Genomic DNA, 12,079 nt, shown 5'->3' on the forward strand with positions numbered 1-12,079 from the left:
TCTTCAGTTTATTCTCCATCCTTCTCTATTCCACATAGAGGTCCAGTCCATAGAGACTGACCTCTATGGACTACATGACCTGAGCTCTTTTGCTGGTGATTTACAATTGGGCTCGACCAACAGAGATGCTGGCAGGAGATCAGGATGAAGAAACTAAGATGGTAATATTTATTGCCCATGCTTTCTCCCTGCTGGGCTTCAGTTTGACATAGGCTGTATTCGACCTAAGACCATGACTCCCATTGGGTGACCCTTCTCCCGTGGCTATAGCCCTTACCAGGTTCAGATAACAGTTCCCTCTCTTTGCCATTATGGATTTCTACTCCCACTGTGTAGCAGATCTAGAGACCAACCAGTCCAGACTTGAATAGGTCAAAAGTCTCTGGGAGAGATTTCATCAAGAAGATGAAAACAACAGAATTCCTAATGTGCTTGTAGGTATTGAGAAAAGAGATACACAACTGGAGGGCAGATCTGAATTAGTATCAAGAGCATGAAAAGCAAGGAAATGAAAAAACAAACATTACAAATACTGAGTTCAGGAAAAACAAACACTTGTGCTGGGGAGGAAAAGTAATTGTAGTATACTACATGGCTCAGCTATAGCACTTATATAGTCATAATAACTGAGCTAAAATAGATCTAACCAAAATTACCATATGACTTACGGGGAATAGAGGTAGATAAGAAATGTTGTGTGTTGGTTGGTGAGAGCTGGTGATAGTGGTGGTAACAAATGAGATTTACATTCTTATCTTCCATAATGAGAAGTCAGTAAATAATACTGAAAACTTAAAAACCAAAGAAATAGCAGAAAATAATATAAATAGCAGAATTAATCTATAATCAGATTACATAAAGTAATACCAAAAGAATCAATTAAAAGAGGTGAAAAGAATTGCCTCTGGGAGAAGGTAATAGTGAGGTGGAGAGTTGTTGGTTGTGTTTTGCCTTTTAACAAGACATAGAGAACTACTGTCTCTAAAGTATGATCAGGTATACATTTGATAAAAATAAAACTGATTTTTCTTTAAAAAGGGGGGAAAGCACCTAACCTTCTAATTCTTTTTCTTCCCATCTCAAATACTAGAAATCCCTAAATTCTCATGCTGCCTTCCTGAAGAAGAAAACTCAAAACAAAAATGCCCAGGTAACAAACTGAAGGAGAAAAACCATATGATAATCTCAATAGATGCAGAAACAGCTTTCAAAAAAATTCAACACCCATTCAACACCCTCCAGAAGTGGGCATAGAGGGAACTAATCTCAACATAATAAAGGCCAGATATGACAAACCCACAGCCAACGCTGTTCTCAATGGTGAAAAACTGAAACCATTTCCACTAAGATCAGGAACAAGACAAGGTTGCCCACTCTCACCACTATTATTCAACATAGTTGTGGAAGTTTTAGCCACAGCAATCAGAGAAGAAAAGGAAATAAAAGGAATCCAAATCAGAAGAGAAGTAAAACTGTCACTGTTTGAAGATGACATGATACTATACGTAGAGAATCTTAAAGATGCTACCAGAAAACTACTAGAGCTAATCAGTGAATCTGGTAAAGTAGCAGGATACAAAATTAATGCACAGAAATCTCTTGCATTCCTATACACTAATGATGAAAAATCTGAAAGAGAAATTAAGGAAACATTCCCATTTACCACTGCAACAAAAAGAATAAAATACCTAGGAATAAATCTACCTAAGGAGACAAAAGACCTGTATGCACAAAACTATAAGACACTGATGAAAGAAATTAAAGATGATACAAACAGATGGAGAGATATACCATGTTCTTGGATTGGAAGAATCAACATTGTGAAAATGACTCTACTACCCAAAGCAATCTACAGATTCAGTGCAATCCCTATCAAACTATCAATGGCATTTTTCACAGAACTAGACAAAAAATTTCACAATTTGTATGGAAAGACAAAAGACCCTGAATAGCTAAAGCAATCTTGAGAAAGAAAAATGGAGCTGGAAGAAACAGGCTCCCTGACTTCAGACTATACGACAAAGCTACAGTAATCAAGACAGTATGGTACTGACATAAAAACAGAAATACAGATGAAACAGGATAGAAAGCTGAGAGATAAACCCATACACATATGGTCACCTTATTTTTGATAAAGGAGGCAAGGATATACAATGGAGAAAAGACAGCCTCTTCAATAAGTGGTGCTGGGAAAACTGGACAGCTACATCTAAAAGAATGAAATTAGAATGCTCCTTAACACTGTACACAAAAATAAACTCAAAATGGATTAAAGACCTAAAGGTAAGACCGGACACTATAAAACTCTTAGAGGAAAACAGAGGCAGAACACTCTATGACATAAATCACAGCAAGAGCCTTTTTGACTCACCTCCTAGAAAAATGGAAATAAAACTAAAAATACACAAATGGGTCCTAATGAAACTTAAAAGCTTTTGCACAGCAAAGGAAACCATAAACAAGACGAAAAGACAACCCTCAGAATGGGAGAAAATATTTGCAAATCAAGCAACTGACAAAGGATTAATCTCCAGAATTTACAAGCAGCTCATGCAGCTCAATATCAAGAAAACAAACAACCCAATCCAAAAATGGGCAGAAGATCTAAATAGACATTTCTCCAGAGAAGAGATACATATTGCTGACAAACACATGAAAGGATGCTCAGCATCACTAATCATTAGAGAAATGCAAATCAAAACTACAATGAGGTATCACCACACACCTGTCAGAATGGCCATCATCAAAATCCTACAAAGAATAAATGCTGGAGAGAGTGTGGAGAAAAGGGAACCCTCTTGTGCTGTTGGTAGTAACGTAAATTGATACAGCCACTATGGAGAACAGTATGGAGGTTCCTTAAAAAACTAAAAATAGAACTACCATACGACGCAGCAATCCTACTACTGGAAATTCAAAAAGAGTCATGTACCACAATGTTCATTTCAGCTCTATTTACAATAGCCAGGACATGGAAGCAACTTAAGTGTCCATTGACAGATGAATGGATAAAGAAGATGTGGCACATATGTACAATAGAATATTACTCAGCCATAAAAAGAAACGAAATTGAGTTACTTGTAGTGAGGTGGATAGACCCAGAGTCTGTCATACAGAGTGAAGTAAGTCAGAAAGAGAAAAACAAATACCGTATGCTAACACATATATATGGAATATATTAAAAAAAAAAAAAGGTCACGAAGAACCTAGGGGCAGGAGGGGAATAAAGATGCAGACCTACTAGAGAATGGACTTGAGGACACGGGGATGGGGAAGGGTAAGCTGGGACAAAGTGAGAGAGTGGCATGGACATATATACACTACCAAACGTAAAATAGATAGCTAGTGGGAAGCAGCCCCATAGCACAGGGAGATCAGCTCAGTGCTTTGTGACCACCTAGAGGGGTGGGGTAGAGATGGTGGGAGGGAGATGCAAGAGGGAGGGGATATGCGGATATATGTATACGTATAGCTGATTCACTTTGTTATATAGCAGAAACTAACACACCATTGTAAAGCAATTATACTCCAATAAAGATGTTAAAAAAAAAAAAAAAGTCCCAGGAACAGGGAGGTACAGAAGAGAGGAAGGCTTTGTTTTGGGGTGGCTGAAAACCCGCCAGTGACAGGGTGGGAGGCCAGATGGAATCTGTAACCCAAGGAAGCTCAAAGCAAAAATAATCAAAGGACCCAAACAGAACAGGCTGAACTGTTCTATATATCAAGAGGTAACCCTAGAGGAAGGAGCCCTGGAATTGTACAGAAAGCCAAGTTCCTTTAGCAGGGCTTCAAATCTGCTGCCAAGCTTTTGGCAGCTAAAAACCCAAACTGGGGCATGAACTGTTACAAAGTCCTTATGATCAGAGAGAATTATGGAAAGTTCCTCAGGGGAGGCGGAAGAGCTTTTCTTAGCAGTAAAATCTCAAAGAAATATCTAACATGGGGCTTTTATAGGAGACGTTCTGTGATGTAGGTGACAGACAAGGCCATCAATAACACCGCTGCTGCAGGAAGTGTAGGGGATGAGTTGCCTGGGGCTTCCTTTGACAAAAGCCTAAGGCAGGGAGCTCTGCAGGGGTTAACGTAAGAGCTAGCAGCCTGGATGTGGGGTTTGATCAGAGAAGTGCCCAACGATGTCTGGCTATGGGGTTGCCTAAGTATCAAAGACAGAATAATATGTTTTTAAAAATCTGAGAAACACGGAGACTGATGTGAACAGTAAATGAAGCAGATATTGTGAGCAACTTTAAAGCTAGAAAAGTAAATCAGGAAAGTGCGAGGAGCATCCCATGGGTATGAGGATAGCCAGGCTGTCCCAAGGCTGCCTGGCGAAGAACTGATCTAAGGTTTAGATAGAAAGAGCTCTGCTTCCCCAGGGACTGGAGAAAGACAAGGAAAGCCCCAGGTAATTGGGAACTAGTCACTGAAGGCTTGAACCTGCTGCCTTGGGAATGAAGCACAGGGCCAGGGTGTTCTGGGCTTGATGACTAAGAAGGGGTGGCTTAATTGTGTCCTGTGTCCCTTCTCAGTGCATTATTATACCCAGAGTATTGTAAACTTGGCAGAAAAATTGTTATGCCTTTGATATGCTTGCATTTCAAAGGGAGAGTTGAAAAAGTAGAGAGTCTTCTGGAATCACTGACCTTAAAGGTGTTGTGGAAGCTAAGAGGAGGGCAAGTTTTATTCTAATTTGGGTCAGAGAGGCTTCTTTATTTTTAAACATCTTTATTGGAGTATAATTGCTTTACAATGGTGTGTTAGTTTCTGCTGTATAACAAAGTGAATCAGCTATACATATACATATATCCCCATATCCCCTCCCTCTGGCATCTCCCTCCCACCCTCCCTATCCCACCCCTCCAGGTGGTCACAAAGCACTGAGCTGATCTCCCTGTGCTATGGGGCTGTTTCCCACTAGCTATCTATCAGAGAGGCTTTTGGATTTAAGGCTTGAATGATGCGGAGGATGTTGACACTGGTGGATGCACAGACAGCCAAGGACTCAGGGACAGGAAAGATAACAGTGGGGGCATGGTCAGGTATGGCTAGAGCATCAGGTGTCGGAAGAAAGTTGAGAACGATGAGGATTGAAAGCAAGGACATGCTTTGGAGAGTCTTGAATGTCAGGCCAGAGAGCAGCATGTATCTGGTGGCTGGAGCCAGCTCTGAGGGACAATGGTAGGACTGCACATTCAAAAGTAGGGTGGTAGTGGTGGTATATGTGTGTTAGGAATGAGACTTCTCTCTCCTCTGTCCATTGCCTAAATGCCATGGCTAATGTCTCGAGCAGCCATACTGTAACCTCCTTAACAACTGCTAACATTATTGGAACTCACACTATAAGTCCAGGCAGTGCTGGGTGCCTTGCATTTCTTACTGTTTTATGATAATTTTATAGCAAATGAAGGCTGATAACAGTTGGGCATTTTGCTCAAGATCACAGAGCTGGTAATGATGGAACTGGGCTCAGAACTCAGCCCTTGCTTTTTTGTTCATTAGCACTTTAATGCCATCCTTACACTCAGAACCCTTTTTTTGATAGTCTCATTGAACCCAAAGATCAGTTCAGAGCAAGTGCTCAAAATATTCCTCTTGGATCTCTGACTGCCATAGTAGGATGTTGGGAAGACCAGCTTGGCTCAGGTAAAGGGGACTACTACCTTAGAGACAGGATGGGACTCAGTTGCTAGGGGTAGCAACTCATGTCTCCCCACCTGTTTTCCCTGTCCCCTCCCAGGCCCAGGAAACTCAACTAGGACCCTTTGAAGACCCACTTCTGGGGACAAGGCTTAGAAGGGCAGGGGAGTGGCTGTCTGCCTCTTGGTGGGTCTGTGGGAAAGGGCCCTAGCTCCGCTCTTGGCTTCTAGACATCTAGTTAGAGAAGGGACTAGGCCATAATAGTGCCCTTTAACTTGTTTTTTAAATTGAGGTATAGCTGATTTACCATATTAGTTTCAGGTATGCAACATAGTGATTCAAACTTTTTAGAGATTATTCTCCATTTAAAGTTATTATTAAATATTGGCTATATTCCCTGTTCTGTACAATGTATCCTAGTATCTTATGTATTTTATCCATAGTGGTTTGCCCTTTAACTCTTGAGGCAACTGTTCCTGAGGGCTATGGCCTCAGCAGCGCCAAGTTGATGTCGGCTGAGAGTTCAGGCGCAGCCAAAGGGGTCTATCAGTGGAGACATTAGCACTGGGATGTTCTGTTCTCAGTTCCTGAGTCAGGGTGGGGCCAGGAGGCAGTGATGCGGACTTCTTATGATAATTTCTATTTCCTTGCAGGAAGCCTGGCCACTGGGCCAGCCTTGGGTCAGGGAATATGAAATTACACAGGCTTTCTCCCTACCTCCTATTATGGTGTCTAAAATTCCATTACTAGAAATCTATATACTTTCTGCCTTTTGGAACATCCTATTAAAATGCAGCTCCCCGGGGCAAAGACTATATTTTAAGTACCTATTAACTGACTTCTCAGCTAGGAATATTTGAGTGAGATAATTATGGGAAACTAGAGTAAGAGCTTTAAGGGGAAAGGATGGAGGTGGACTTGAAGAACTGGGTTACTAACAGCAACAGGAGTGGAAGGACATTGAATGGAGAATTTCAAGGCACTTAGGGGCAGCTCTACATAACCATGTCAGTAATGACAGGTTCTAGAACTTAAATAGAACAAAATACATCATCCAAAAAGTTTTTAAGCCAGGGATAGCTAGGGAATTCATTTACCCCCCTCCCCCACCCATCCATCCATCCATCCATCCATCCATCCATCCATCCATCCATCCATCCATCCATCTATCCACCCATACTTCAAGCCTTTAACAAGGGCCTACTTTATGCCAGGTGCTGAGAGAGCTACTTAGATGATTTAGACATGATCTCTTTCCTCTAGGAGTTTCAAGTCTGGTGGGAGAAGAGCTAAGATATATGTAAAAATGGTCTCCAAACAAGATAGTGTTAAGACAGGGACAGGTAAAGCATTCCAGGAATTCCGAGGTGGGCAAGCCCAGACACACTGGGCGAAGCTTCCTAGAGTAGGTGGCATCTGAGCCGGGTCTTGAAGAGTTGGTAGGATCCCAGCATGTGGAGCCAATGAAGGGCATCTGGACATAGGAAGGACGTAAGGAAAGAAAAGGAGACAGGAAATTTCAGGGTATACTGGGGGGCTAGGAAGGGCCTATGTGGCTTCACAGAGCTTGTGAAAGATTGGAGAAAAGGCTGGAACGACCCGGAGGTTTGGCTCAGGGTAGTCTCTGTTCTCAGGAAGGGGATGCTTTGCTGTTATGCCTGGGAAAGCTTGCGAAGGGCTGGTGATGGTGGCAGGGCTTTGTGCAATGGAAAGGGTGGAAGAAGGGTGGGAAGGGTGCTTAGAGTCAGACAGACCCCAGTGGGATTTTCAGCTTGTCTTTTTGCTTTGCTGAGAAATTAAGAGCAAGCTATTATTAGGTTTGCTGTTCCTTCACTTTTCCCATCTCTAAATCTCTGTTTCTTAATAGAAAACATTTAACATATCTAGGCCTAAAATGTTTTCAAAACTCCTGGGGCCAGAGGCTATGGCTCCATGATACTCCTCAAGATTTTTAGCACTTGTGAGTTCCAGAGGGGGCCGAGCAGTTTCTGTTTCAACTCTCTTGTGCCCTGCCTGCCAGAGAATGGGCACATCCCTCTGGGTGGGGGAAGTGACATGATTAGCAGGGGACCAAGTGACTCTTCCCATTCATGCTCTGGATCTTGAATGTAGAGCAAAATTTCAGTCTTAGAGGGGGGATTGAGCCTGGGCAGGGGCAGCTCCATGTTGAGAACTGGCTCAGGATGACTTGCAAGAAGAAGGCAGTCAGGGTACCAGAGGTTAGAAGCCTGGTTTGTCATTATTTATAACAGTGAAAAATTGGAAACAACCTAAATGTCCAAGAAGAAGAGATTGGTAAAATAAATTATGGAAGAGGCAGGCTCTGAAATACTGTGAGACCATGGTATTGATCTACATTTATTTATGAAGTAATATTATTATAATAGAGCCAATCAAGATTTTAAGACAGCATGCATAGTATGAGCCCATTACAAATATCTGTTATGTTCCCTTCTATTACAATTAACAAAAGTTCATTAGCCTAGAAAAGATGCATTGCTCTCCTTGTGTAAAAATCCTATTCATTCTATCTCCTCTAGGGCACGGGTCCAGTAATTCTGTCCTCTTTTTAGCATTATCCTTTCCCCTTCTCCTCTGGATAATTACCATTACCTTAAAGATGTGCCACACTATGACTTATCCAAAAAACTGAAACAAAATATCAAGACTTTCTTGACTCCTCCATCTCCTACCAGTTATCATGTCATCTCTCTGCTTCCCTTCATAGCAAAACTTTTTGAAACATTTATATTTGCCTCTATGTCCTCTCCAGTCACTCTTTCTTAAATTCACTCTGATCATGTTTTTGTTCCTACTGCTCCACCAAAACTACTCTTGTGAAGTCATCATTGCCAAATCTGGCTCTACTATGTCAATCAAATGCTCAATTTCCTCTCCTCATCTTATTTAACCTTTCAGCAGCCTTGTTCCAGTTGATCACACCTGTTTATGACACTTCCTTTATTTGGCTTCTGGGACATCAAACCCTCCTGGTTTTCCCCTTACCTCTCTGGTGGTTCTTTCTTAGATGATTTTGCAGATACCCCTAATTTTCCTCACTTTTTAATGTACTTTTATGTTGCTTTGCTCCAGGGTTTAGTCCCTGAATCTTTTCTATACTTCTATAAGTGATCTCATCCAGGTCTATGGTTTTAAACACCAACAATATACTGTGAATTTCAAAATGATATTTCTAGTCCCAACACATCTCTGCTTGCATGCTTAATAGGCATCTGAAACCTAAATTCCCCAAATGGAACCTTTGGTTTTCCCTGGACCTGCTCCTTCCATGCTCTACAACCCATAAAGCATCCCTCTATCTACTCAGGTCATCTTGACTCCTAGGTTTCTCTCACATTTCACACCAATGCATCGGCCAATTCCACTGGTACTCTCTGAAATCTGCTCTAAATGCCAGCAACAGCTTAGAACATTTTCTGAATCTGACTATTTCTCATCACTCTCCAACTCTCTTCTAGTCTAAGTTACCAATATCGTTCTTTTTCCAGTCCTACCTGATCACACTGCCTCCTCTTATGCTTTCCCGAAAAAGCAACCACACTCATTCTTTTAAGACATTCACCTCTGCTTACAACACTCCAGTGACTTTTATCACACAGGATAAAATCTAAAGTCCTTACCATGCTCACAAGACCCTGTGATCCAGCCCCTGCTACCTCTCTGACGTCATCTCCTACCCTTTTCTCATGACCACTGCTTCCCACCTACACTAGCTTCTTGGCTGTTCCTTGATCATGCCCAGAACATTCCTGCTTCAGGATCTGTGCATTTGCTATTCCCCTGCTTGAAATCAAGTCTCTTCTCTCAGATTGCTGCTGAGCTAGCTCTATTTCTGTAGGTAATTCTCAAATATTCCTTAATCAAAGAGGTATTTTCTGACCTGTCATTCCTTACATAATATCTCTCCTTTATGTTGCTTTCTGTCTCCTATCAGTATCCATTATGTGGTGTAGGAGTTGTGCCTAACTTGAGGAGGTCATTCACCTCGGCTGCAATGTGACTGGCCCCTCCAGAGGCCTGCAGTGCACAACCTGCATAGTTGTATATGGCACACATGGTAACACATGTAATAGCGTAAATGTATTCATTTATTTGTTTATTTTCTGATTCCCCCACTGCGATGTAACCTCCTCCAGAATGGGGACTTGGAGTACCCCAGCATGTGGAACAGGACCTACAACATAGCAGATGTTCAAAAATTATTTGGTATATGAATTAATATGTGCTTGGTGTATGTGTGCGTCTATATGGATGCATGGGGGAAAATGTTTAAAAAGAAATACACCAAATTTTGATAGTGATACACCAAATTTTGATAGTGATTATATCTGAGCAATGGAATTACATGTGATTTTTCACTGTCTTCTTTATACTTTCCTTAGGGCACGGACATTTTAAAAAGAATATATTATTTTTACAAAGACGAAGGCATTGTGGAGTCAGATAAACCTGAGATTGAATCCTGGCTCCATTTTTTACTTGTGTAAACTTGGGCAAACTTATTACCATCTCTGTGTCTCTTTAAAATGGAGATACTATTCAAATCATTGGGGTGCTGTGAGAATTAAAGAAAATATGTGTGTCAAAGCTTGGCACAGCATCTGTCTGAAAGTAAGCCTGTAGTAAATAGTATTCCCTCTCTTCCTGTGAATTATTATTGTTTTTATTATTCTTTTGGGGGAGGAGATCACTGAGATGTAAACAAGAGCCCCTAAGCCATGAGGGACTAATGGGTCTATGTTTAACCCCAAGTGTCCTTCCCTGACGGCTGATGGGAGTCATTAAACTGGATTGACACCAAAGGCACTGCAGTGTGGTGAGTGAATGAAGGAACAGCCAGGTTGGTGTCATTCACATCTCATGAAGACTCATAATTAATAGGATTTTAAATCTTTTAGGACTTCTATACCCTTATCTATCTATTTTCTGTGGATAATAGCAGTAAGATGGGCTGCATGTGCTGGAAGACAAGGGAGGGATTCTATCCCCTATTCTTCACTGGGCCTGGGAATACTGGAAGCCCAGGTGAAAGAATGACTGAGGTGCTGGGAGCAATCTACAGGAGCTCTAGTGTCTGCTGGAGGGAAGACAAGCTGCAGGGGAGTCTGTCAGAAGCTCAGTGTGCACACCTTGGGCCAAGTGCCAGAGCCAGGAGAACTTCTCTACCCTGGCCCAGAGACCTAGGGGCACAAGCTCCAATCTCATCATGCCATCCTTTAGCTCAAACAGCAGAGAACAGATGTTCCATTAATAGATTTATGGTGATATTTATCTTGGTCAAAACTCATGCTCATGTCCATTACAACGATGAACTTCACTGCTCACCTGCTGGCTTTCTGGAGAGCCCACCAGAGAATGTTTTAGCCAATGGCTCAGTTGTTAACTCTGGCAACACTTCTGGCCTGAATCCTGCTACCTCCCGCCATAGGAAACTCAGTTAAATTAATTTAGAGTGAAACCTTAAGGTTCTGCTTCCTCTCTCTCCTTTAAAACTGGAACAAGCCTTAAGCAGGATCCCTTCCTTTGTTCTCTGACCCATCCTCACTCCTATAGGATTTCCAGAGCTATTCTAAGCAGAATATGTCCCAAACCCTTAAGAGTATCAACAAGAAGAATTAGGAAAAGAAGATAAACAAAACTTAAAGTCATTAGAAGGAAGGAAATAATAAAGATCAAAGAGGAAATAAATAAAATAGAGATTAAAAAACAATTAAAAAATCAATAAAACCAAGAGCTGGTTCTTTGGAAGTGTAAACAAAATTGACAAACATCTGGCCAGGCTCACCAAGAAAAGAAAGAAGACCAAAATAAAATAAGAAATGAAAGAGAAGAAATCACAACTGATACTGCAGACATACAAAAAACCATAAGAGAATACTATGAACAATTATATGCCAACAAATTTGACAACCTAAAAGAAATGGACAACTTTCTAGAAACACACAGCCCACCAAGACTGAATCAACAAGTAGATAACTTGAACAGACCAATCACTAGAAATGAAATAGAATCTGAAAACAAAACAAAACAAACTCCCTACAAACAAAAGTCCAGGACCAGATAGCTTCACTGGGGAATTCTACTAAACATACAAATAAGAACCTATACGGATCCTTCTCAAACTCTTCCAAAAGGTTGAAAAGGAAGGAATACTCACAAAGACATTCTATGAAGCCACCATCACCCTGATACCAAAACCAAAGATACTACCAAAAAAGAAAATTACAGGCTAACATCTTTGATGAATATAGAGGCAAAAATTCTCAACAAAATATTAGCAAACTGAATCCAACAACACATAAAAGGTCATACACCATGATCAAGTTGGATTAACCCCAGGGTCACAAGGATGGTTCAGCATATGCAAATCAATCAATGTGATACACCACATGAACAAAAGAACGGACAAAAACCACATGAT

This window comes from Globicephala melas, chromosome 6 (genome assembly GCF_963455315.2).
Source record: "Globicephala melas chromosome 6, mGloMel1.2, whole genome shotgun sequence".
Taxonomy (NCBI): Eukaryota; Metazoa; Chordata; class Mammalia; order Artiodactyla; family Delphinidae; genus Globicephala; species Globicephala melas.